Source organism: Microtus pennsylvanicus, chromosome 14 (assembly GCF_037038515.1).
Source record: "Microtus pennsylvanicus isolate mMicPen1 chromosome 14, mMicPen1.hap1, whole genome shotgun sequence".
Lineage (NCBI taxonomy): Eukaryota > Metazoa > Chordata > Mammalia > Rodentia > Cricetidae > Microtus > Microtus pennsylvanicus.
The window spans coordinates 15,621,138-15,648,760 of NC_134592.1; the positions used below are offsets into that span (position 1 = coordinate 15,621,138).

A 27,623-nucleotide genomic window follows, 5' to 3' on the forward strand; every position below is an offset into this window, starting at 1 on the left:
GAGAATGAACGATGGGAAGGGAAAGAGAGTACAGACAAATGAAGGAGGGCCAGAGAAGAATGGGGGGATGGCCCTGAAGTGGCTATCCAGGCACCACCGCAGCCGCCTCAGGAAGGTCGGCAGGTTCGATCTCTCCGAGAGAGCTTGGGCATGGGATTACCTTTTGATATTCTGGTAAAAGACCTTGGCCCTTACGGTCATGTCTTTCCAGGGATGGTGGAGTGGTGTTTACCTCCATGTATGCCCAGAAATACAGACCCACAGTGAAGGGCAGGTTATGACAGGTGCACCAAGCTGTGCCTGATTCCCTGTGTCGCCTTCGCCGTCCCTGCCAAGATGAACCTGACTGTCCTGGTTCTAGGCTGTCTGCCCTCCCGTTTGCTTTGATAGCAGTATCTGCCTGCCCTGCAGAGAGCGGGTCACCCAGGATGGGGACCTGACCAAGGCTGATGGCAGACATCTAAAGGAAGCGTCTAGAAAGCCTGCTGCAGAGTACTTAGAGCCCTGGTTTGTTCAGTTTCAGGAGGTCCCTGCTCAGCAGCTGTAGGAAAGGGTTTCCCCACCCAGACAGGCTCTTCCCTGGCATGCCTGAGATCTCTATACTCTGGCTGGGGGTGGAGCGGGAGCCTGGAGCCGTGATTTAGCAGGTGCCAGGCAAAAGGGCTCTGAAAGCTTTCAAGATGTGTCTGTTGTTCATTTGGGTGATGATTTGAGGGGAGGAGTGGTGGCTGGGGACAGAGTGAAGCCAAACCCGGTACTTTCTACTCTGGCCTCTAAAAGTCCATGGTGAAGCCTCTCCCCGCACCTCCTCTTGGCATCCCAGAGAGTCGCGAGAACTCTGAAACACGAACACGAACACACCGAGGGAGACTCTGCAAGAAGCTGGAAGCCAAATACCTTGGCTTGGTTTCCCGAATCAGCTGGGCTTTTGTGCACCACATCCCAGTGAGAGGTAGGCAGGGCGCCAGTCACTGGGTTAGGTGAGAGTGAGTTAGAGGATTAGGGGGACCATACCCCACCCCCTCAGCATCCATCTCCTTTGTCAGGTCCTGATTTTATGGGAGGGGGTATCTCACGATGTTGTAGCTTTGGAGACGACAGCTGCTTGGTGGTGAAGTGAGGATGAAGTTTGTCTGGCTAGCCTGCTCTGTGGTCATCTTTCTGTGTTAGTGCATGACCGGTTTACAAGCTACTGCCCTCCTGGTGTTGCTGGTCTTTCACTATTGTCTAAATGGATAGGCCTTGGGTCCAGGACCTAAGCATGAGGAACCTGGGGAAGATCCTGCCTGTTTATCCAGGTCCCAGAAGTCATTTCTCTTTCTGTTATCTCTTGGCAACTGCAGCAGCATCAGTGATGGACATTTATGGGGACTGTGGTGTACCCAGGAAGTGGCCCTTTGTTCTAAAGAAGCTTTGGTGTGTAACCTTTCCCAGGCGTGGGTGTGCACACGTAGTGTGCAGCAGCGAGAACTAGCAGATTGCCTCAGCTACTCCTGCCAGGGAAGCGTCTCTGGAGATGAGGAGCAAGGCAGCCGGGGCAGTCGGCAGACCTGTCCCAGCATCGTGGAGGACTGAGTCAGTCCAGGTGACAGGCTGGCACTGGGCCTGGCAGGCAGAGGCTGGTGCCCTGAAGACCTGTGCCCAGTGTGGGACCACAGGACACAGCCCTCCGTCATCAAGGGAGGCAGCAGGTCGTTGTAACCCCTGGCAGTAATGACTGGAGGTGGATCCATGGTGCTAGTAACAAAAGTGAAAGAGGGCCCGGTGGAGTTGGCTGCTGGCTGGCTCACGGGTGATGATTCATCTCCCCTCCCCGTGAGTTTTAACACTTGTTCCTATAAAAACTGAAAACTGGAGATAGAATTAAAACTCTAGCAGTTGGGAAGACTCATTTGTGGTTGCGGGAAATGACTTTTTAAAAAGTCCCATCCGTCTCCTCAAAGTTGCACGTCTAATAAAGTTTTCTTTTTATGCATATCATTTGTTTTGAGCATATGTTGGTCATGTCGATCAATTACTGATAATGATTTAGTTCGGAGGAAACTTGTGCTGTATGTGAGAACTTTATGACCGTACAGAAAGCCTTTGAAGGGGGAACAGTTATATACATAGCTCAGCAGTGTGGTAGAAAAACACGTGAGAAACTTTCCGTATAAAATACCCTGACAGCTTAGCCATCTCCAAGGGAAGAGGATTGGAAATTAGTCTAGAAGAAAAAAGAGTAGTTTTTGGTTTCGAGCTGTCTGAGAAGGCCCTGATTATGTAACCTGGAAATAGATGACAGTGGACTGCAGATCACCAGGGTATTTAGACCATGTTGGACCATTTAAAAGAGAAATAGTAACAGTTTTATTTTCTAATGTTAATATTTATATCATGTTGGATATGACATCCTCTGCAAGTATTTAAACTTACGGGACATTTCAGATGTCAGCTTAAAAACGTGCCGATGGAGACAGTTTTAAACATTAATTTTGGGGTTTGGTTTGAAGGCTGTTTACATCTCAGAACCAGGTACTTCCTCAGACAGGGATGGCGACAGGCCATCGAGAGGCTCTGCAGGTCCTCCTAGGGGGACTGGTGAGCTGTCCTTGGCTGCCTGGCCTCTCCTGATCTGATTTGCTGTGAGTTCTGCCACTCTCTGTTCAGGTTAGCTCAGGAGCTCAGGAGGGGGAGGAGGCTGCCCGTGTGCCCCATGTGGGTCTCAGGAGGAGCAGGAGCCTGCTTTGTGTTGGTGCGAGGCACTGGGCAGGACCCAAGGGATGAGTACAAGGTGAGGACTGAACAGGCATTGCTCTCTGTTTGACAGCCTGGACACCTGTGTGGGCCAGTCTACAGTAGGTGACCAGGGGCCCAGAGGGGCAGAGATATTGGGACCTTCACCCCATTTGTCAGGAAGTCTTCCAGGGAAGGAGCCTGACTGGTGGGGGTTAGTTGTATGTCCTATCTCAGTAGGGCCTGTCTGAGAGGCATGGTCCAAGCCCACAGACCCATCAGGACTTGCCTACCCCCACCCCTTTCTGAAAGGTTCTAACATAGTCAGATAGATGCTAAACTGGCCAGGTGCTAAGTACTGAGCGGAGACAGCCTCTGGGGATGGAGGTTACTGGATTCAGGGTGGGTCTTGGGCTTCTCTGAGGGCTCATTAGAAACCTTGTGTTTCTTTGGTCCGGTCTGTGACTAGTTCAGGAGAGCCACTTTTCTCTGCAGGATTTCATTACCCCAAACTCAGTGTAGCAAGACCCGAGAAGACCCTGCCCACCTGCAGCTGGCGTGCTGGCAAAGCCCCTGTCCCAACAGAAGCCTGGCTTCCACCCCACGGGTCTGTTAGCCTGGGCTGTTATTTTCAAATGCAAATGAGTAAGCCACAAGTGTGAAAAGTACAGTAGCCAATTGTAGATTCCTCCTTCCAAATTCTTGGCAGATTCAGACATTGTGAAACCTCGTCTTGGGGCAGCCACTGTTTGCCAGGCTGGCAAGTAAGTTTTCCCCAGATGGGAGCAGGGCCTCTCTCCGAGTCCTTCCCAAGCCATCACCCACTTGAGATACTTAATTTATTTTTTAAATGTGTCTGGATGTTTTGCCTGTACCTATGTCTGTGCGCCACATGCATACAGTGCCTGCGGAGGCCAGAAGAGGGCATTGGGTATCCTGGGACTGGAGCTACACATGGTTGTGAGCTACCACGTAGGTGCCTGGAACTGAACTGGGGTCTTCTGGAAGAGCAATCAGCCTGCCCTCAAAGCTGGCAGACATCAAGCATCCAAGGGAAGGCAAGACTGAGTGAGAAGCAGAAGCTAGCCGACCATATAGCTCCAAGGGGGCAATGTGCTCAGGGCTGGAATAGAGCTTTGTGCCTTGCTGGTGCAGTTCAGGGGTGGAGGTGTAACATGGGAGTTGAGGGGCAGGCCCTGTGGATGGAGCAGGCTTTCTGTGGTCTGTTGGGGCAGTGAGGGGATGAAGCAAGGAAGAGGTAGGCGGCAATGGGAAGGCCCTGTAGAGGAGGTGATAACCTCTTCATGAGGAGTGATTGAGGCCTAAGTGTTATGAGACATTACTAGGTTGGCATCATGGGACATAGAATAGCCTGCATCCAGACTTGGAGGCTGGGAAAGGTGTCTGTTGGGGATTAGTAGTCTAGGGAGATTGGGCTTTGGGTCCTGAGGGGGTGGACAAGAGGCTGAAGAGAATGGGAGAGTCCAGATCACCGAGGAGCTGGGTGAACTTTGGTGGGGGCAGCGTCTGGCACTGAGGGGCATCGGATGGGAAAGAAGTGCACTGTGATTGAGTGTGGGGGGGAAGAGCTCCCTGGAGGGCACAGGGAGGTTCTCAGGAAAGAGCCAGTCTCTAGCAGGAACCTGGGGTTACAGCCTGTTAAGGGGAGATGCAGGCTGGCTGTAGTTACTATGGCAACAAAGGGCGGTAGGCCAGGTGGCAGATGTGGTACCCGAATGGCCCCCAGGTGTTCCTTGTTCCTAGGTTCCAGGGTTCCAGGGGCAGGAGGAAGGACAGCCAGGGAAGAAAGGATGATGACAGGCAGCTGTGCTGAATTCAGGGGACAGAGTTCTCCGATTCGGCAAATGTTTTTTTCATTGTTTGGTTTGGTTTTTTGAGACAGGGTTTCTCTATGTAGCTCTGGAACTCACTCTGTAGACCAGGCTGGCCTCGGACTCAAAGAGATCCGCCTGCCTCTGCCTCCTTAATGCTGGAACTAAAGGCGTGCGCCACCACTCCCTAGTTCAGCAAATGTTACTCATAGAATGTTTTTGCCTAGTTTCGGGTGTATTTTAATAGGTTTATTAAAGGTATAGATTGGTCAGCCCAGTTAGGTTTCCTCTGCTGTCTCATTCTCTCCAGTGTCCCCAGTGCCAGGCCGTGTTTCCAGATGGAGATGCCGTTCCTTTAGCTCTTCCCTTTTCCCCGTGCTCTGGAGCTCATTTCAGTCTCTTCCCTTAGAGCAGGAAAGAGCCTGTGGGAAGCTTCTGGTCACTCCCATTGTAGTGACTTTCTGGGGACCACCTGACCACAGCTGACCCTCAGCAGACCAGTACCTCCAAGGATGACCACCACAGGCCTGGGATGTTGGCGTTGAACAAGAAGGTTCATGCGGCCATCAGAGGCCAGTAACGGACAAGATCTGGCTCTCTGAGGAGGTCTAATCCTGGGCCATATTTTCTGCCAGTTTGATTTCTGGGTGTGGGATTTCAGCTTCTTCCTCTTTAAAAGAGGTCGATACTTGGCACCCTGACAAGTGCTGGAGGAATAGTTGTCACTTTACGTCACCTTCGCAGTGAGCACGGTGGCCTGTGAAGGGGCAAATGTGTTTTGGAAGAAGCTGGGCTGCCTCACCAGAGGGAACTTTTGAATTTCTAATTATTAAGGATTTTAGCTTGCCAATTTTTTAAGACAAATTTTATGTGTTTTGTTTCAGTGAAGGTATGAATTATTTTTTTATAAATGCAGAAAATTATTTTCACTCAGCTACTTATTTGGATATGTTAAGTAACAAATTTATGATCATCATTATGTTTTTTTTAATAATGACACATGGGGTGGAAATGTTATGTAAATTAGTGTCTGTTTGTACCAGGTTTTTGTAGCCATAAAAAAAAAAATTCTTATTTTGGAAGACCTTTAATAGCAGCACGGTGGAACAAGGGGCAGGCAGATCTCTGTGAGCTCAAGACCAGTCAGGGTTACGTAGTGAGACCCGGTCTCCATAAACAGAACAAAACAAAAAAATCCCATCTTGGAAGACAGTGTGAGAACATTCTAAAGATGGCTGCTGAGTGGTGTTAGCATTTGCCAGGCGGCTTCTGTTCTAGTTGGGGTGTTTGTGTGTGTGTGCATGAGTGTGCATGTGTGTGCGTGTGTGTGTGTGTGCGTGTGTGTTTTGCTGAGGATGGACACGTCCTAGCAAATGCCCTGCTGCTGAATTACCCACCATGCAACCAACTTTATCTTAACCCTGCTTTCCCAGGCTTCCTGGAAGGGACGCGTACAGTCCTGAGTGGTCCTGAGTGGCTAGCAGGTTTCAGCTCTGTCTAACCTTTCTGTTCTCCAGCCTCAGACTCACTGAGTCACCAGGAGAAATCCTTAAAACAGAAAAGCTCTGCTTCCACTGTCCAGATGGGAGAAGGTGGCTAGGGAAGCAGGCTCCCTGTGCCTGCCTTGTCTGCATTCACAGGCATCCGGAACCCGGGTCTTCCTATGCTACGCTGAGCTGAGCTGGGACTGGGCGTCCACAGGATCTACTTGCCCCTGGTCTGCTGTCAAAACTGTCCTTGAATGGAGTGTGGCAAGCAAGTGTGTCACATAAGACTAAAGAGAAGCAAAAGGGGAAATAGAAAGGGACGGAGGGAGCATTTGGAAGAGGCGGAAGCAAGGGTATGTTGGAAGGTGGCCTCCAGTTCTGGGGTGAAGTCACTATTCTAAAGTGGTTCTTGAGGTGCCATCCACCATTACTGGAACTGTGGGAGGCTTTGAATGCCCCAGCCCCATCTGAGTCTGTGATCTTGGTGCATCCTACAGCTGGAGACATTTGGTGCAGACCGTATGAAGCCACATGGGACTGGGGCACCATTATGGTGAGCACAGGGGCAGACCTGCTGCTAAAGGAATGGTGTATTGATGTGACAGCTGTCTGTCACAGTTGCAGGCAGGAGGCATGCATGCATGCATGGTCTTCTGCTTACCTCCAAACAACACCAAGTACCTTGTCTTTCTATTGAGTAGGAAGGCTGCATCTCCCTCCCCAGCCCCGCTGCTATTTCTCTGTGTGCCTTCAGAGCTGCTCAGGTATCCTCCTGCCTGTGACCCCTCCCTGCTTCTCCTGCAGATGGAACTGCCTCTTAGTTGTCTTCCTGAGGCTGGAAGTTGATGGTTCTGGGAAAGCTGCTGGGTCCAGCCTGTGCCCTGTGCTTGCAGGATGGGTGAATAGAGAGTCAAGCCATTGCCAGCACTGGTTGGTTAGCAGCAGTTCTAGATTCTTCTCTCACTTCTGAGTAGCGTGTTCATGTTGGATGGATTTCTGGAAGTAACCTTACCGAGTTTGAGGCATTTAGATCCTAAGGTGCCACGGTGGCACGGTTTGCTTGCATTCTGAGTGCTCCCACCCAGTGTCTACCACAGTGTCCCTCATGCCTGGGTCTGTACTAGAAGTAGGGCACTAGGCAGCCCAGGGAGGCCCAAGGCGGTTCTAGGATGGCTTGTGGTCACCCTCTCAGCGTCCTGCCTCTGGGTAATGACCTTGATGGAGCACACATTTTTTGCTGTGGCATAAAATTCCATGTAAATTTATTCAGGTCCTCATATATAGTTCAGATAGGCTTATAAAATTGTCATTTGTGTTTTAAACGAGGAAACAGAAAAGGCAAGTAGTTGCCTCAGGTTGTGGGGAGGGGAAGGAGGAGAAGTTGTTGAAGGCAGTCGGTAAGATTCTAGTTTTGTTTATTATCATGTTTAAAGCTTTCTATTATGGGAAAACCACACAGCATTCCAAAGTTGGGAGAGCATAGCCTAACGCGTCTCATATGCCTTCCCCGGAGCTTGCGTGTGTCCACATATGGCCAGCACCACTTCAGGGAGACCTCCCTGCCGCCAGGTTTCTATGCTGTCTCAGTGTCCTGTCACATCACCTAGAGATGTTCTGATAGAGACTGAGACTTGTCCTGCCCTCCTGGGAAGTCGATTGGAAAGGGTGGGCTGCCAGGTGGCCGGGCTGTATCCCACTCCTCCTGCTTCTGCCTCTGCCTCTGGGAGGCGAGGAGAGGATGGTGCCCAGCTGTAGAGTCTGGGCCTTTGGAGTGGTACTCAGACATGTGGCTGGAGTCACTGGGCCCAGAAGGCTTGTTTGCCATGATATCTCTATAGGAGCGCTTGCTGTCACAGAGATGTGGCCACAGGAAATGTGCACATTTATTTTGGGATCTTTCCCCCAGCAATTAGCTGGGATTATAGACACATGCCACTACACCAATGAATTCAGATTATTATTTTAAAAAATTATTTTCAATTTACTAGGTGTGTTTGTGTAGTGTGTGTGTGTGTGTGCGTGTGCGTGTGTGTGTGTGTGCGCGTGCGTGCGTGCGTGCGTGTGTGTGTGTGTGTGTGTGTGTGTGTGTGTGTGTGAATGCAATGCTGGTGTGCCAGGGAGTGCTTGTAGAGGTCAGAACCCAGATCTCAGGAGTTGATTCTCTCTTACTGCCTTGTGGAGTTGTTGGGCCTGAGCATAAGCCCCTCCACCCACTGAGCCATCTCTTAGGTTCCTTAATTAATTTATTATGCTATATTTACTGAGAGCTCACGCGCGTGTGCATGTGCGTGTGTGTATGCTCACTCACATGTATATATGTATGTGTGTAAATCAGGGCCTTACGTAACTGGGGCTGGCCTTGAACTCTGATCCTCCTAAGTGGAGATTACAGGTGCGCACCACAGTACTTGTCTTGAGTTTGCAAGTTTAGCCTTTTCCACATTAGTGTAGGCTGGCTCAGGTAGCACAGTGTCCTCCACGTTGTCACCTGACCCTTAGACTCCACTGCTGGCTTTGTGTCTTTCAAAGCCAGTGCTTTTCTGCGGTCCCGTTGCGCTGGGGCATTGTGGTCCCTTGCCTGCACTGGGCCCTTCTACTGCACGGCTATTAGGTGTCCCTTCTCAAACAAGCCCCGTGTTGTTTCTGTTTGCCATTGTGCCAGGGCATAGAGTTCAAGGGGTCAATGAAACCCTTGTAGTTGATCCTTGCTCCAGGAAACCCAGCTCCAGTCCCAGCCACATGTGTGACTTTAAAACACACTGTACAGAGCCCTAGTGTCCCTGAGTCTCCCTGAGACATGCCCTGTTCTCCAGACATTCTGCTCTTGCAGCCGGCCACATCCGCCCCTCTCCCATCCGGTGGGCACACGTTGTTCTGTCAAAACCAGGCTCACAGTCACCAGCTCCTTAAAGCCTTCTTGGGCTTTCCCTTTCCAGGGAGCTACCCCGAGCACCCAACCTTGCAGGCATCTGAGCTCTCTCATCTCAGGGTCTCATCAGGCTAGGGGCTTTCCCTGCCCTTTTCTGTAAGTTCTTTAGGAATATGGGTTACATCTTGTTCTTCTGGGGGTTTTGGCTGCCTAGTGTACATTCTGGCATTTAGGAGCATTTTGCCAAGAAATCTTTGGAAATCAGCAGGAAACTGATTTAATATTACAGAAATAATGACTGGAGACCGTCCTAACTGTCTCATTTCCTCAGAGTGGTTACCATTGCCTTCTGCTTTCCTGTACTTTACTAACTTATTCTTTTCCCCTTTCCCTCTCTGGTTCTGTAACACCTATTTTATGGTTTCAAACTTGAGGCTTTCAGGGTTACCACGCTGGTTGTGGGGAAGGTACCTTTCATTGCTGGGGATAGTGGTGATGCATCTCTGTGCCATGGAAGCTGCGTGATCTATACTTGGTGGTGTATGTAGCCTGCTGTTGGGCGAAGCTTGCTGTTGCTTTCCTGGGCATGGGCTGATGTATGTTTGGCATCATTTTCAAAGATCCGTCATTTGGGAGACTGATTCCAGAAACGCCGGTGGGTACCAGAATCCCTTGTAAAGAGCATATAGTGTTTGCACGTAACCAGTGCACTCCAGCCGTCTCTGCCTGCCTATCACATCTAGTGCAGTGTAAACACAATGTCGGAAATAAGGAGTAAGAACAAACATAGTCTGTTTGTCGTAAGCATGCTTGTAATATTTCTTTCAAATATTTTTGATCTGAAGTTTGGATCTTGGATGCAGAACCTTCCAGGCACAGAGAGTCAACTGCATACATGAACTGGAAATAATTTTCTTTCTTTAAAAAAATTTTTTTTAATGTGTGTGTTTGCCTGTATGTATGTATGTACACCTTATGCGTGCAGTGCTTCTAGTGGCCAGAAGAGTGCATAGAGTTCCCTAGATGTGGAGTGACAGATGATTGTGAACCACTTTGTGGGTGCTGGGAGCTAAACCCAGGCCCCCTGCAAGAGCAGCCTGTACTTTTAACCACGGATCCATCTCCTTAGTCCCCATTTTCTCTCTTCTTTTACAGTACTAACTTGTGAGGTAAATTGCCATTTAATTGTTCTCGGAAAGGGGTGGCTGAGTTTTTGCAGTCTAGAGTGGCAAGGTTTCTGGTATTTTGTGTGTTTTACTTTTTACCTCCTCCTCCCAAGGAAACTCTAGTAAATAAGGTGGTTACAGGCAGCGACAGGAGAACACCTCCGCTATGAGAGCACACGGGGCAGTTCTGAGCCTCCTGGCAGCTAGTGCGTATGGGAAAATGGGATTAGTTACCATGGTGAAAGTCCCCAGGAGGGAGAATAAAAACCTTGGATAGGACTTGGGTGCTGGCACATGCCTATAATCCCAGAAATCAGGCGGTGGAAGTGGGGGAGATTGTAAATTCCAGGCCAAACAAACAAACAAACAAACAAACAAAATGACAGGCTGTTTCCTCAGCACGTTGAAGAACCATGTAAGTGTTACAGAGAGGAAGTTTTAACCTGGGGAGGAAAAGAGACTTAGAATAGAAACAGGAGACGGTAGCCAGAGCCCATCTGGTCCCAGCCTCACTCTCCTGCTCTGTCTGGCCAGCTGCAATTCTCCAACGTCCTGCATCTCCGAAGCTCTTCTAGGGGGACTGGTAGGATTGTATTCAGCTGTCAGTAGGGGACTAGAAATGTCAGTGACCAAAGCAAACATGATGCATTTGTCTCCCACTCTAAAGATGCCAGAAATAGACAGCACAGAGCTGTGGGGGCTCCAGAGTGCTACACCATTGTCTGTGACATCCCACCCTCGCTGCTGGCCTTGTGTGGCTTCATGTTGTTGGAGCAGCGGCCACGTTTGTTCTCACTCTGAGCGGAGGAGGCAGTGTGGGAATAGGCCCCCTCCGAGCACTCACCCAAACCTGTTCTCATTTGGTTGCCTTCCCAGAAGTCCCTGTGTTACTGCTTCTGCCCATGCCTGGGTCAGAATCAGAACTGAGCCTCACCTGGTGTCAGTGGGCAGGCAGGGAGTGTGATGTTTTCACTGGGCACATTGTCACCTCCAGTGACCTTAGGATGCTGTTACTGAGGAGAACGCGAAGGCGTGGAATGGGCTTTAATTGGTGAGCCCCCTGAAGTGAAGCTCACTGGGCCTCTCTCTTAAGAAAGGACAAGTTACTCACCTCCCCGAGTTTCCAATTCCTCCCCTGTAGAATGGGAGTATTGGTTGACGACTCACTCTCATGGTTTCTAAGCATTGAGATAATGCCAAGTAAGTGGGCACAGAGCTTGATATGTGGTTTGTCTTGGAAGCAATAGTCCAGTACCATTTGCAAGTTCTAATATAGTTGTCATTAGTGGCCTGTAGAAAATCCAAGTATAGGCCAGGCGGTGGTGGTGCACGCCTTTAATCCCAGCACTCGGGAGGCAGAGGCAGGCGGATCTCTGTGAGTTTGAGGTCAGCCTGGTCTACAAGAGCTAGTTCCAGGACAGGCTCCAAAGCTACAGAGAAACCCTGTCTTGAAAAAAAAAAAAGCAAGTATAAAGTGTGTGTGTGGGGGGGGTGGGGGATGAGCCACAATGAAGGGATCAGACACACCGGTCAAGTCTACACTCTTTTCACTTTGCTCAGAGTAGGGCTGACCAGAAATGATTCTCCGTAGTGGTCCGACTTGTGGTCTCTGCTTCTATTTGGCAGCCCAGATCTCGCCCCTGTTTAAGGGTGGATGCTGTGCGGTCTACAGTACCTTTGAGATAGGAATGGGGTACATTAGTGGGCAAAGGCTGATTCAGTTCTCTTTCAGCAATGATAGGGTGCAGAGATGTGGATGCTAGGCCCTAGTTTCAAAAACATCACTTTTCCCCAAACCCAGCATGCCATTTATGGTTCTCTGGGGAGGTCCTAGGGAGTCCCAGGCACAACAGTTAATTGTCTTTTCCAAAGGGTTTGCAAATCTGGAGTTATAGCTTGGCTCTGCCTCTCTCTCCCGACTCCCTCGGGAACCAGAATGGCCCTTCCTTCTCCACAGATCCCAGATGCTGGGTATAAGAGCAGGCAGGGAAAGCCTTTCTGCAGATGCTCTGGGGACTTGAGCTCTCCAGCATCACTGTCTGCATCTCTCTCGCTTCTCTTGAATTTTGTAGAATGGCTATAAAGCATGCCCTATAAGGAGATGCCGGCTTGCTGGGGCCCAGCCAGCAGCCGCGTCCCAGAAACTTGGTGTTGTGGGGCTTAGTCACCCTCCAGAGCTGCTCAGGAAGCTATGCTGATCCAGTGGAAATGAGGTGCAGGGCCTGGGCTGGGACCTTGTTCAGGGCATGAAGGGACACCCTGAAGGAGACAGCACTGAAGTCTGGGAGCTGAGACATACCTGTGGAGGAATTCCAGAATGCCTTTGTCATTGGGCCGTACCTTCATGAACGAGCCCTGTAGCAAAGGGATAGGCTCTCTTTGCCTTCCCTTGCTGGCTGCTTTTGTTAGTAACCCTTTTAGGCAAGGCTCAGGCTTCCCGTGTGGAGCCACCCTTGCTATGTGCTGCCCAGTGAGCCAACAGCGGAACTGGGCTGGGTTTCGGAGGAAGGTGCTCCTCTGTGTCTCACTAGCCACTGGCTAGGATTCACCCCTAGTTCCAGCTGTACCCTTTTGTAGCTGTGCAGTTCTGGGCAAGTGGATACACCCTCTCTAGGACCCATCGACCAGATGGGGGCAGGCTGAAGCTTGAGATGAGGCAAGAACAGATGGGAGGAACTTGTGTATCTCAGTCCCACTGCCATGAGGCGGCTCAGGTGGGCATTCTGGACTATGCTGGGCAAGGACTTTATAGCAGCTCATCTTCTACCAATATGACTCTGGTCTTATGAAACCCACCCATGGCTAATTGAGAATTTGGCTTTGACTGGTGTGTCTCCACTCAGGTGGGAGAGGGGTGTGGTTTCCTGGTGTGGAGGAAGTCCTTGGTTTCCCTCCTCCCATCATTCCCAGTGTTTGACAAGGTCAGTGGAAGCCAGGTTGGGCAAGGATGCCTCTGGGACTGAACTGAAGGCCCAGGAATAGGGCAGAATCAGCCTTACGTGGGGGAGGGTGGTGGGGCACACAGTGATTGAGCTTGGGAGACTAGTGGCCTGGGCTACTTCTCAGCCCAGGCAGCAGAGCCTAAGAGAGTAACAGCTGAAACTATTGGGTACTTGCAGGATCTTCTGGGTCCATCACTCAAGGGGATTCTGCAACTTTGATATATGTGACTTCAGTGTCTTTTCTAAGCCAATGGGCATAGGGACCCTTGCCCATCCATATTCTAGGGAGAAGATGAAGTGTCTTCGGTCCAATGGCCGGAACTCAGCCTTGACTGTAAGCTAGGGAGTCCCTACAGCTGGACTGTTAATGGTCCCCTTTGCATTTGAGACAGCACACAGCTGCTGTAGGATCAGGGCTCCTCTGGAGCTGCCTCTCTCTATGTGTTCTGACCTTCTAGACTTTCTTTAAATGGCTTTCTGGAAGATCCATAACGTCCTATGTGGCCTAGAGGAGCAGAATCCATTTCTTCGCACTCCAGGGATCCAGTGGTCACACATCCTTCAGTTGTAGAGACAGACTGTTCATTGACACAGTTTAAACAAATTACGGCCCAGATCCTGGAATCTGCTCTCACAGGGCACCTAGCTGCCGTGAGTGCTGCCTCCTGCTCTATCTGTCTGTTGTGGTTATTTGATTCTCTAGGTGGGTGTTGGCCCCAGTTCTCCTCTGTTGCTGTGAGTGTCCAGCTCTCATGTTGTGGGGGCAGGGCTGTGATAGTTACTGTGTGTGCTACAGAAATATGAATATTTGTTGGTTTGTAGCTTGTTAAAGTAACCTATACTTCCTAGGGGACACGTAACCTGGGCATCTGGGGGAATAGTGGAGAGTGAACACTGTGTTGGATGCCTGTGTCACGTGTGCTACCGGGATGAACGTGACACATGCTTCTCTCTCCTCCTTCCTGTGTCACTCACAATCTAGCTGCTCCTCTCTGTCCCCTGGGGTTGGCAGGTTGCAAGGCAAGGCGTGAATGTGGACAGGGAGGGGTGGACCAGGGAGGGGCGATTGGCTCCCTGCAATACTCCTGTTGCTGGAATTTACCCAGGACTCATTGCCAGGCTCTTGGCTGTCCTGTGAGACTCTGACATGACCAAGCTCCTGACTCACTCTCTTCACCTGAGGCTTTGGAAGATGGATGGCCGTATGATTACATTGTAAAGATGGCAAGAAGGGTGGTTCCGGCCTGATGTTGTCTCCTGCCAGGACCATGTGGCACCTGCTCTCCCATCACTCTACTGACCCTCAGGTCATGATCCTTCTCCCCACCGGGCCTGACAAGAATGACCTACTGCACATCTTTGTCTCCCACAGAGAAGGCCTCAGTTCAAGGCTATTGGTTCCCTGACTGCCCCACAGCCTATCCACTGCCATTGCAGTGTGGGCTGCCCTGGTTGCCTCTCTGTAAAGAGATTGTTCTGTCTCTTGGGTCCCATCTTTTTTTTTTCTTTTTACTACTATACTAACGAGGATCTTGGGTCCCATCCTTGTCAGCCTTTCCAGAGCTCTGACTCTTCTGAAAGTGAGGGATCTCCCCACGGAACCATCCCTTCCTGTTGCCCCAACCTTTTATCTCGATGCCGTGTTCACACTGCAGAATCCTGGGATCTTAGCCCTCCACCCTGTGGGTGATGAATGTGTGAGAATTTCTTGATCTGCTCGAGGCTAGCCCCGTGGAAGATCTCAGTAGGGCGGATTGCCCGAGAATTCAGCTAGCTCCCCGCATACAGCCTCACTTACGTGTGATATTTTTGTGTACATTAGGTTGTGTGCATGCGTGCAGGAGCTTTGGAGTTGGGCTGACCTGCAGGTTTGCATCTTGCTTCTGACCTTGCCTGACCTTGGGACCTAGTGTCAGTCCCTGTTCCATTGGCTGACTGCCACGGTCACACACACCTGAGTTCCTCATCCTTGCCTCGCTGTGGCCCCCCTGGCTTGGAGAGGATCAGGTGAGAGAGTGCGGGGGAGGAGCAGGCGCATGCGCACTGTAGCGTGCTCTTGGTGTGGCGGCCCAGGAGGCATTCCCCACCAGGCCAGCTTTTAGCCTCACATCATCATGCTCCAAAAATGCTCGCACACAGTTTATTTAACTTTAAGTGGGGCAAATTCTGAAATGGGTTGTTTATTGTCGAAGTTGAAATTTTAATTTCTCATAAATTCCCCACAAATTGCTGTAGTACATTTATATTTATTGAATCTGTCAGGGTTGTTTGTAGGACTGAAGCCCGGGCTCCCCGTGTTTGTGGGCTGTTGCCACAGCAACACTGGGGTCTGAGGCTCTGAAGCAGAGGCCTTGTTCTCATATGGTTAGAAGGTTCTGGATTGAGCTCTGGGTGGAAAGTATTGCTGTAGCCAGCTCTGGCTGGGGTGAGCTATTTAAGATGCCAGATTGTGTTTTAACTTTGTTCCTCTTGTCTGTTTCCCCTTCCCTCAGGGTGCTTTGCCTGTCACCTCATTCTGCTCCCCAGCTCTTGAGGGATGCAGATTCCCCAGGAACCCGGCTGTTTTTCCACAGAGACTTCTCACTGTGGGCATGGTGAGGTCCACACCTGCCTCACAACCTTGGATGACCTGAGGCCTTGTCCCGTTGTTACCCTACCCTGTAGTCTTTCTAACTCCTTTCCCTTTCATTTTTATCTGCTAGGAATGGGTTCTGCTCAGCTTTGCCACACCCAGTCCAGTCCCAGTAGCTGCTTGTACTGGCCTTCTCTTTATAAGAGCTTTGGAATAGGCCACCATAGAGCTACCACTGCCATGAAAGTCTCCCTGTTCCCTCAGACCAGGTCAGGTGCAGTTTCCAGAGCACCTCACCGAGCAGGCTCTCTGCCTCTCCTTCTTCACTGCTCCTCCCCTGAGTGGGTGCTCTACCAATCTTCTGGGTGCTCAGCCACCACGTGGTGATCAGGAAACCCGAGGCTGGACTTGTCTCAAGAGCCACTGTGCTTTCTCTCTCTCTGTCCCAGGGACTGCAAGAATGACCGAGGTCCCTCAGCTTCAACAGAGGCCTCGCTGGCAGCAAGGTCTGCTTGATGAGGTCAGAACCTTGGGCCTGGCCGTCTCTGGGAAGAAGGCCTCTTAGCGGGGAAGGAACCCGAGGGACCCCATAAGAGCCCTCGCTTGTGTCTCTAGCTATCCAGAGCTTCTGCTGCCTCTGTCCTGGGCAAAGCAACACCCAGGGAACATAGCAAAGAACCCTGTCTTCTTGGAGCACACATGGATTACAGGGCAAGAGACCGAAACAGTAATGAGTGTGGGCAAAGTGTGAAGAGGGAGACAGGAGAAGCCCAGCAGGGCATGGGGCTCACTGGGGTTAGAGAGTGTGGCTTGGTCAAAGCTGAGCACAGGCTACCCTCTGACTCTGTGGTTCTGCCATAGAGAGGGGGAATTGGCTGCTCTCGGGTGCAGCACATAGCTGAGTCTCACGGATGTACCTAACAAAGGAGCTAAGCTGAGAAGTGTACTCAGTGTCCCTCCCTTGTAGGTGAAGGTTGTGGGGAGGCAAATCTGTGCTCTGGAGGTAAGGGGCAGGCCAGAGGTGGACCACCGGGGGGATAGGGTCCTGGGTGGGTACACAAGACAACTGCATGCATTTGTGTCTCAGTCTCGGCCCAGGGTGTCCACTTACACTACCCTTTTCCTTTTTCCCCCTCCTTTTAAAAGATCCCCCTTTATTTCCATGTAGTACTGGGAGTTGAATCCGGAGTGCTATTCTTATCGTATGTTTATGCTTTGGTAAAAAGCTTATGGAGAATAAAGGCAAGACAATCCTTGGAGGCAGAGCCTGCTGCTTTCCGTAGTTTGTACTGCTGGGTTCTCTGAAACAATGGTTCTCCTGCAGCCAGGACCAGCAGAACAGGAGTGCTCTCTTCCCAAGGCTGCTTGCTGGGAAGGCCTCTCTGCTCAGCAGGACCCAGGCTTCCCATAGAAGTCACCTGCTGGAAGCCTGCAGTCTCTAGGCATCCTTGCTCTCAGCTTCTGTAGTTGGAGCCTGGTGTTTGCTTGGGAGTAAATGAGCCGTATTTACAGGATGAGGGGATCCGTGTCCCAGTGACTTCTGCTACTTTGGGGAGCGTAGGCTCCGTTCTGGCTGGGCAGTACAATACAGTCCCCCCTTTGATTTCTGTCCACCCTCCGGTTCGGAGTGGTTGTGGCAGGAGCTGAGGCTGTCTCTTTGATGCTGCATTCCCTGCAACAGATGCAGGCGCTCAGACCGCTGTCAGGCATTCCGAACACGGAAACTGCGTGTGCCGTGTGACCTTGTGCCTGGCTGAGCCTCATTCGAGCTCAGAGGTCAGACCAGTGCACACCAGCACTGGCTCAGGTTCCATACCCAGGTGGGCCCTAATGACCCCATGGGGAGTAAGTCCCCAGGCTGTGCCAGGGAGGGATGAAGGCCACACAGGAAAGAGCGCGTCAGATTCAGGATGGGAGCTTTCAGAGAAGGTATTTTCCTGCCCTTGTTTTTCTTCCACCTCATCCTTCTTCCTTTAGCCACCAGGTTGACTTTCTCTTCCTTCCGGAAGTTTCTCTGAGTGCCCATGCTGTTTTACCTGTTGTCCTGTCTAGACTCCAGGCATTGGTCCAGGATCCTCACACAACCAGAATTACAACCACCTGGGAGATTGCTTTATTTATTTTTCAGTTTTTAAAGAAAAGCTCTTTTGTTAGCATAGGCTAGCTTCCAGTTCATTCTTTAGCCAAGGATAGATGGCCTTGAATTTCTGAATCTCCTGTTTCTACCTCTGAAGTTTGGGGAGTGTGGGTGTGTACTACCACACTCATTTTATATGGTGCTGGGGATTGAGCCTAGGCAGACACTCTCCTGAGTTATATCTGCAATCTTTGACCCGGGAGGTTTAAAAACAACATGTAAATTTATTTTAGCAGCATTCGGAAAGACAGTGCAATATGCAGTTGCCATATCCCTCCTCCGTATACATCCCTCACTGCCAAAATCTCCCCAGAGTGGTGCATTTGCTGCAGCCATCGAACCTTCTTGGACACATTATTGTCATTCAGAGTCCATAGTTGGGATCAGAGTCCGTCCTGGTGCCGTGCCTGCGGCATGGGCAGTCTGCAATGATATGTACCTGCCATCTTGGCGCTGCACGGAGCACCTCCTCTGTCCTGAGCATCCTCCATCCTCCAAGAACATCTAAAGAAGCTTTGAGGGGAAGACACTGGTAGAATGCTGCTTTCTGGGGTGCATCCTGACATTGGAGTGCTCTGAAGTTCTCAGGAGGCTCTGACTGCTATGCAGCTGAAGAGGGGGCACGGGTTGAAGCTGTGGTTCTGAGTTGAGGGTGTGTCCAAATGCCCAGAGTGTACATTCAGATTGGTGGCCAGGCTCACCCATGCACCTGCAGATGGATGGTGTGTGTGTGTGTGTGTGTGTTAAAATATGTGTCCCCTGTCTGAGTTGCCCTGCTTGAGGACAGTGTTGAACAGTGATGGGGAGGGATGGACTCATGTTCTGGTTTTTCTCCAAAAGAGACCATATTGACCCCCGAGTTCTCAGGCCTGGTGTCTAGAAGCTGACCCTTTTTCAGATCGCATTGCCTGCTTTCAGTAGGGGACCAAACCAGTGGCATTGCCTGCACCACCAATCTTGGGGGGACTTGCTTTGGCAGGAGGGTTGTGGGAGTGCAGACTGCATCAGGTGAGACTTAGGTTGTACTCTAGCCCATTCAGTCTCTCTCAGGGCATCTCTGTCCTCCCTAGGGACAAACAGAACTTCTAATATAAAGACAATCTGGATAGGTCTTCCCAAGTAGAGGTGGAAGTCAGGAATTCGCAAGACCTAGGCTTTACACAGTGCCCAGGATCCGACAATCCCGTGGGAGAAGCAGCCTGTTCCTCAGCCAGGCCTGCCCAGGGTGCCTGGCATCAGTCACAAAAGCCCTTGAGTAGAAACCGAGTCGGCTCCTGGGAGTCCAGCAATAAAATCAGTGTAAATACAGCTAACATTTGGGAGAACTTTATAAAGTACTTGAAAAAAATCCCTCGCATAAACCCAAAGCCAGTTCTACAAGCTGTAAGGACAATTAATGCCCTACCTTTTGGCTGTAGAGACTGAAGTTCAGAGTAGTTCAGTTGATTTCAGAGCTGTTAAAGGAGCAACACTGGGATTTGCACCCAGGACTCTGTTGTTTCCTGCTCTCTCAGCTCCCTCTTTGGTGGCACCCTCCTGCCCGTATGTGGGCTCCTCCCATGTTCTGACTACAGAAGGGTGAGGGGGCTGGTACTCTCCTGCCTGGAATATGGGAGAATTTCTTGTGACCCACTTCCTGAAGTATGTGGTGGTGGTTCTTGACACTTATCTCTACAGAGAGACATGGAAGTGTGTCCTGGTGTGGGTGGGGGCTCGGAGGTCTTTGCACGGACCAACCAGCTGAGGAGTCTGCCGCCTCGAATGTTCTCTAAGGTCCTTAGATTAGGGGTATTGGGAGCCTTGACTCTTATCAAGCACACTGGGGGTCCTAGAGCAGGCACCTGTTCTTGGTGTCCCAACCTTTATTTATTTACAATGTCAAGAAGGACACACAGTTAGAGAGTATAGGACCCTCTGGTGTGGAGTGGGATCCTGGATGCATGGCTTCTCTGTGCAGGAGATGGGAGGTCCCTGTGTGTGCCGAGTGCTGGGAGCCTGCCTGGTGTCAGACCCCAGAGAATGGCGTCTGTGGTATGGAGAGACAACAGACTGCCTCACCCTCTTCCGCCAGGCGCTTCCACTTTGGTGAGGAGACCAGATGTCTCGGGTGAACTTGGAGCTCCCTTCAGTACCTTCTGGACAGTTTCACCAAAGCATTTTGCCTTCTGCTCCCTCACAGGTCCTCCTGAGGGGGCAGCAGAACTCTTCCCCTCGTGTCCTTTTTGGTAACAGTCTCTCAGTTAGCTGACTTGTCTTCCTCTAGCTGAGCTTAGCCACCTGTGCTGAGACTTGCCGCCTTTCTGACTGGGTGAAGGAGCTAAGCAGCTTGCAGGAGCCCAGGCAGGCCCTCCGAGTGTACTCGAATGCACTGGGAGGCCTCTTGTCGCCATTCAGTGCTGGCTCGAACTCTCCTGTCTCAGAAAGGAGGGAGTCGCTTGCCTGGGGGCTCTTGGAGAACCGTTTGGCGTGTGTTGTGTGTTGCTTAATCGCTGTTGGGTGGCTCGTGGTCAGTGTGCACAGACAGCAGCAGGTACTTTACTGTGGATGTGGAGAGCAGAACCTCCTCGGAGCTCTGTTTTATGGCTGGCGTAGGTGGTAGACCAGCATAACCACTGGGCTTTCTTTAAAGTGCTGCAGCCCGCAGCCCATCCTCCCCTGCAAGCTCTCCACCAGCCCTGGCTCGCTTCTATTTAAGGCAGGGAGCGTACTTCCTCCAGCCTGCTGCCCCTGGCCTTTGCTTGGTCCCAGGAAGCGTTCCTCACAGAGACCTTTTAGGGCTGGGCGAGGCAGCTGGGAGCTGCCTTCTGGGGAGGGGGCTTGTTTGGAGGCCTACTACTCCTGGAACCCTCACGTACCTGGGTTTGGAGGGGCTGAGCCAAGCAACTCCAGAACCACGGTGTCCCTGTTTGCGCGCTGTCCTCGAGCCACCTTGGCATGCTGCCACCTTCTCCAGACCCAGGCATGGGGCATACCAACTCCCCTGCTCCCTGGCTGCTGTGTGCTTCCTGTGCCAGCCTCAAGAGTGCTCTCTCTCTGCAAGTTTTGCGGGCTCCTGGCACTCACCATAGTACCTAGCAGAGGCCCTGGCACAGAAGAGGTATTGGAAAAAGATTCCTGTGAACTTGTTTACTCTACCCTAGCGCCAACTTAGAAGTTGCAGAGTTATTTTTAAGAGGATTTCAAAGGGCTAGTAGGCTCTCTTAGTCTTCTTTTCTTGCTTGCTTGCTTTTCCAGTCTGAATGGTAGGACCCAGGACACATGCAAAGCAAATGCTCCGAGCTACACCTCAAATCCTTTTGTAAAAATTTGAGACAAACCCTCATGAACTCACTCTGTAGCTCAGGCAGGTCTCGAACACATGATCCTCCTGCTCAGTGTCCTGCGTAGCTGGGATGAGCAAGCCTGGTGATTCTCTTGTCCTTCGCTGTCTGTAGACTTAGCTTCCCACCCTGTCTTCACTCTTACCTTTCACTGTCTCTGTTTGTTCGGGTGGCTTTGGGTTGGCCCAGGCTATCCATGCACACACCACTTCCCTTGCATTCTAGTCTTCCTGGCACTAAGGGTCTGTTTCACCTACTTCTGACCAATGAGATACCAGGGAAAAGAGCATCTACTCTTTTATAAAAAATACGTGTTTGGTCATGTGCCCTTCCTTCCAGATACCCTGTTGTGGGTATTTGGAGCTACGACGGTCATTTTATGACGATGAGGTGGACCAGGTTCACCCATGGTAAACATGACAGAATGGAGATTTGGGGAAAAAAAGAAGCCCCAGTTTTTGCAAACATCAAGCTACTGAAGCACCTCACATCCCTTAAAATCAAGCACCTCTTTACTTATGATTCTGAACTTGGAGGAATTGGTTTTTTTTTTTTTTAAGTCCAAACTTGGCAAGGTGATGAGCACACCCTTAATACCAGTGCTTAGGAGGGAGAGGCAGGTGGATCTCTGAGTTTGAAGCCAGCCTGTTCTACAGAGCAAGTTCCAGGACACCCAGGGATACACAAGAAAAACCAAACCAAGAAAGAAAATTTGAGTGTGTCTTTAGGATGAGGATTAGCCACCACAGAAAAGAACTTTGAAAGGTGAAGACTCTGGCCATGGAGAGCCTGGCGCCTCAGGATCTCGGTACCTGTGTGGAAAGCTTAGGTCCCTCAGGGGATGATCGCTGGGTGTCGTGTTTCTTCAGACATACTTTAAAGCAGTGGTTCTCACCCTTCCTAATGTTACAACCCCTGACCATAAAATTATTTTCATCACCACTTCATAACAGAAATTTTGCTATTGTTAAGACTCGTAACGTAAATGCCTATGTTTTCTGTCGATCTCTTTGGAGTCGCGATCCACAGGTTGAGAACCCCTGCTAGAGGCATGTGATGCTCACGTATGAGAAAATGTGAAGGCCCTGGAGGGCATTAGATACCTTGGGCATAGGTGGAAAGATGGAGCAAAAGCTTCAGGCGGGGGCACACCCGTGTCCCCAAGGGTCCAGAGGTAGTGCAAAGACTCTTCAGGTTATTGAAGACTCATGTTGTCTCTTTGGAAATACTTCCTCGGGCTCGCTGAGAAAGTTATTTCAGGTAGGCCCTGCCAAACCATGAGAAGATGGCTGCCAGCACTGTATCCCCTTGGCTTATCAGCTTCCCTGAGCCAAGACACAGCTTGAAGCTTGGGGCTGGCTGGGGTAGTTGGCTCTGGTTGATCCAGCAGGTCCTGCAGCTTTCATCTGAGACTGAAAAGAACTGAAGCTTTTTCTCAGCTCCGGGGGCTAGGATGAAGTCAGGGTGTTGACAGGACCAGGCTGCCCCCAGGACCTCCTGGAACAGGCCCTTCTCCAGCTGCAGATGGTCCCATGGTCCCATGCTTTCCTGACCTGCGGCAGCATGGTTCTAGACTCTGCTTCCCTCTGTCCCTGTCTTCCTGTGGCGGCGACCTTCTGTGTGTATGTCTGTGCTGTCATGGCTTTTCCTCCTGTGTGTGTGTGTGTGTGTGTGTGTGTGTTTGTGTGTAGGCCAGAGGACACCCTTGAGTGTTAACCTCAGGAATGATAGCTATCTCCTTTTGAAGGGTGGCCTTGACAGAGCTGGGACTATAAACGCAGGCCACCATACTTTTTTCTTTCCCCACTTGAGTTCTGGGGATCCAGCTGAGGTCTTCGTGCTTACGAGGCAAGTGCTTTCCTCTGAGCTGTCTCCCAGCCCCGACCTTTCTTTTTCTGAAGATCAGCAGGACCATGGTGACATCACTTACTTTAGTCTGATGCTATCTGCGAGACCCTGTTCTCCAAACACAGTCACAGACGCAGCTTGTCTTGCTGAAGGACACCGCTCAACCCACGTGTCAGTCATCAGTCTGTGCAATGTGATGTCATTGGCCAAGCCAATTCTCCTAGAGCTTTCCCCTCCCCCACTTCCATCCTCTGACTTGGTGAGAAAAGGGTGGTTAGGAAGGAGATAGCTGGAAGAAAGAAAGCTAAGCCAACAGCAGAGGCCTCTTATGTCACTCCCTTAACCTCACTGTGTCCTCACTGGCTGAGACTTAGCCTGAGGCTAGCCTTGATGCTGGATGTGCATGTGTAGACACACACACACACTCATACACACACTCACACATACACGCACACACATGCATACACACTCACACATGCACACTCACACGCACGCACACTCACATACACACCCCTTACAGAGGCTCCTCTGAAGAGCACTGTTATAGTACAGCTTTAGTAGGTGATGTCATCAGAACGCTGGAAACTGATGGACCCTCCAGTGCTGTTCTTATTTATTGACAGGTTTTCCATCTACCTTGGGAGGCAGAGAGGATGTCGTGAGGCAGGAGAAGGTGCACAGGTCATGGAGAGATGGTGGGAAAATCCAGGTTCCCCAGTTTCCCCAACTTTCCAGTTGGCCACTCATTTGCTGATGCATTTGACTGCTGGGTTTTTGTTTTTTTCTTCTTCCCACCCAGTCCTCTGTGGAAGGTCCTGGAAGCCCCAGAGCGCTTGGTATAAAGCCTGAGAAATGACCTGGGCTCAGCATGCTCACCACTTCCTGTATGCTGGCCTTATCGCCTTTGTGACAGGGAGGTGGCTCACAGTTTCCTTTTATTTAGGACACATGGGGTGACATGTGGTAGAAGAAACTGGAACCAGGCTGACCCCACGCAGATCCTGGTGCTACCATGGGGCCCTGAATTCGCATTCTTTCTCTGAGCCTGTTTCTTCCCTATGAATAGGAAATGAGAGTAGCCCCCAGCCTGTGCAGTGATTGTGATGTCCCTGAGCTGATGTCCCGCAGGCTGGTGGGTGTCCATCTTAGACCCTGAACCCAGGCCCCAAGAGCCTTGTCCCAGAAGCTGAGTTCATAGCACGCTGGGAGGGAAGGGAGAGGTGTGTGATGGACTGCCCTTCACTCTGGACCTCTCCGGTGGAGGGCGCGGTGTGGAGGCCGAGAGCTTTGTGGAGAGCCCGAACCAGGTGCCCAGACCAGGAGTGGACTGGTCTGACCAGAGAAGTGAGCCGCTTTGGGAGGCAGTTAGGTGTGAGTATGGAAGGGAGCTAGAGGGAGCAGTGTGCCCTCCTTTAGGGCAGTGGGGAGTCGTGGAAGATTTTTTTGAGTGGGTGAGAACATTTTCAGAAGGAAAGGTATTTTGGCAGTTCTTATTCAAGGTGGGTTGGCTTTTGCCCAAGTTGGAGACTAGATTCTGAAGTTAGTTCTGAAACAGGAAAAAAAAAATAGAAAAAGCATAAAGAAAGTCTGAGCTAGAGGGTATAACTACTACATTTTAGTTCCGGTCCTCTGCATCGGCTCTCTGACGGCATGCAGGCAGAGACCCTGGTGTTTTTGTAGATTTTGAGGATTACAGTAGGTCCTAGGCAGGCCCACTCTTTGCTTTTCTGTGACCTGTGTTCTGGTCATTGGTTATGGAGCCCTGTGGGAGCGGCATAGGAAACTCTGGCCTCCTTGTCCTTGGCAGGACTCACAGGGGGCCTCAAGGGAGCTGAATTAAAAGGCCTCACTGACTTGGCCCCGTGGCTTCCTGGCTGATCACCTGGCTCAGCCCTCAGTGGGGCTCTTCGAGACTGAGCATTGACAACTGGCAAAGACAGAGGACCTTGAGGTTTGACCACAGAGGGAACTGGTCCCTGTTTACCCTTGAGTAGAAGCCCTCAGGTCTGGCTGGCTGTGCATGACGAGCTAGGCCCTGGTGCCTGGCAGGCTCCTGTTGGACTTGGACCGTGAACCTGCTGGACATTGAGCGCAGGCAAAGGCTCTAGGCATGGGCTGTGAATGCAGGGTTCTGAAGGGAGGTAGATCTGTCTGCTCCTGCCCTGCCTTAATAGGGGTGGATCCAGGCCCTGGGTTACAGTGTCAGAGGGCTCCTTAGCTGCTGCTGCATGCTTAGCCTGGGTCTCTCTCCTGGCTAGACTGAGGACAGAGACCACGCCCTTCTTCGTACCCTTGGGCAGCTCCTCCCCTCCTCTTCCTCCTTCCTTTTTCTTCTGAGATCTCTGGCCCCCAGATGGTGGTGCTCAGCCAGACCCCTGGTCAGTTACTGCTTGGGTCCTGAGTTTGCAGGGCCCCGTAACTCCAGTTCCAGAGTCTCCATCAGCTGTCAGTCCTCCTGCAGTCCCTCAGCTTTGCTAGCCAGGGCTGTGAGTTAACTGTTACGCTGCCTTTCTCAGTAATTACCAGCCTGGTTTAGTCACGGTCCCCTTCCTTTTGACTGGGCCTCAGCTTCCCTTTTCTGTGAAGAAGGGGTTGGACTCCATCACAGACTGGTGACTCAGATGTAGCCGGCCCTCTCCTAGCTCCTGGGTCCTACCTAAGGGTTTTACATTTTCCTTTAACTCCGTTGACAGTATGTGAGCCTGTTTTCCCTTTTCTTGCACTGGCAGCCTCATGGCCGTGTCTTGTGTGGACAGTGCAGGTTGCATTGTCTGTGTGTGCTGAGGCTCCCCTGTAGCCTCTGGCCCCGACTCCCAGGGTGATGAGGCAGTGAAGAAAGAAGTGAGGAACTGATTGTTTCCCAGAGTGACTGTAGCTGAGGACCTGGGCTTGATGGAGGAGTCTTTTCATCTGACCCACACTTAGGTGTGGGAAGGAATATGGGTTAGTGGACTTGGTAGCTAGAAATGTCTTAGGAATAAAACAATCAGGATGGCAACAAGGTGCATTTTGGGGGGCCACTGTGAGAGAAAGAATGAGCAAGCAATGTGACAAGAACCTCCAGCATGTTGCCCTGCAAGGCTCAGCCAGCACACCAGCTCTCTGCTGCAGGCAGGTTCAAGTTGTGGCCTAGGGTGTCGCTTGGAACTTTGGTGTACTGTGGCCTAGACCTAGCTTTGGCAACACTGCAGCCTTAGGGGTCAGATTTCCATTGAGCCCCACATGGTTCTCGCCACCTCCTACTTAGCTGAGGCCACCCAAGTGTGGGCACATTGTCCACGTGTGGACACAGTCCTCTGGTGTGCCCTTGTTCATCTAGGCAGCACGGGGTGGAGAGACACTTTGCACCCCTATGTCATTGGCTGTGTTCCAGGTGTGCGTGGATCTCCCGTCGGAAGTAGCTCCTAAAGGAAAAAAGTGGTCAGAGGAGTGAGCTTGAAGCCCTTCTCTGTGCGTACCGAGATAGAGTTGCATCCCTGCACCCCCGCTGTGGGATCTGTTGAGCTCCTGCTCAACACCTCTGCGTGCTCAGAGCTCACCTGTGGCCCACTTGGCCACCCAAGGCCAATATTTAAATAGATGCCAAGAAGTTTCAAAAGTTTTCCTCAAAGCACAGGCTCTGGTGGGAAGCTGGCCATGGCCGCATAAGAGAACACAGGCGTCTCGGGCTTCCTGCAGTTCAGAGCTGCACAGTGGTCTTGAGGTGAGCCCCTTCGCTACTCAGGCCAGCCCTGTGAGTTCTATCGCTTGCGTTCTAGATGCAGGACCCCTAGGATTTAGAATAACACTCGCTGTGCACAGGCTACCCTGCTCAGAGAGAAGAAATGCCTCGGCTGCCAGCGGGGAGGATCCTGGAAGGGTTTTAGGAGGAGGAAATGCTTGAAGTGGAGTTTTGTGGCTCAAGGGTTCGGAGCTCCAGGGACGTTCTGGAAGATGCTGGACCTTGTTCAGTGTTCTGAAAGAATATGGAATCTACACATACAGAGGATTGCTCCTTTCATGGGCTTCATTTGCTCACGGAGGTCATGGAGCAGGGTCAGCCCCCCCCCTTACATACATTCCAGCTTGCCAGTAATAGCCTGGCCCTGGCCCAGCAGCTTCTTTGAATCTCGCTCCTTTCAGTGAATATAAACGACAGTAGTGTTTGAGGGCTGAGGCCTTGGGAGGAGAGGACACCTTTGAGTATGGAGCCCAGGCTCAAGAGTCAGGCCTCACACTTGGCCTATTGGCCCCGCATGTCTGCATGGATTGGGACAGGAGGCCAGGGGTCGGGGTGCCTGTCTTATCTGACTGACCTACTCACACTTTGTGAAGTGAGCCAGCGTTGTCGTCCATCCAGGTGAGGGTGTGCAGCTTTTCCAGGCCAGCCCAGCCAGCAGCCGCTGTGAGGACTGTGTTTGGTTCTCCTGCCTCCCAAGCCCGACTGGTTCCCACCATTTCACGGCCTGACCCGAGTGTGATGGTCACAGAGAGTGAGCGTGGCAGGGATCCAGGGTAGGCACAGAGCCACTTCCTGCTCAGGGAGTGCCAAGTGACTTCCTTCTTCCCAGAGTGCAGGGAGCATTTAAATGGCCCCCAGGGAGGCAGGGTGCAGAAAGCAGGTGAGAACTGGAGGAGGCAGGTGTCATTTAGGGGAAGTCCTAGGCCTTGGCGTCTGTGGTAACTGTGGGACGGCTGGGCAGGAATGGTGGGCCAGAAGCTGCGCACTCAGGTTGACCTAGAACTCACTTTGCAG

At 51.3% G+C, this 27,623-nt stretch overlaps 1 protein-coding gene across 2 annotated transcripts in view; it reads left to right on the forward strand.

The window, feature by feature from the left end:
- Itpk1 (inositol-tetrakisphosphate 1-kinase) overlaps positions 1–27,623 on the forward strand; it is a 134,391-nt gene that overhangs the window by 32,406 nt on the left and 74,362 nt on the right. The gene's annotated exons all lie outside the window — the stretch shown is intronic.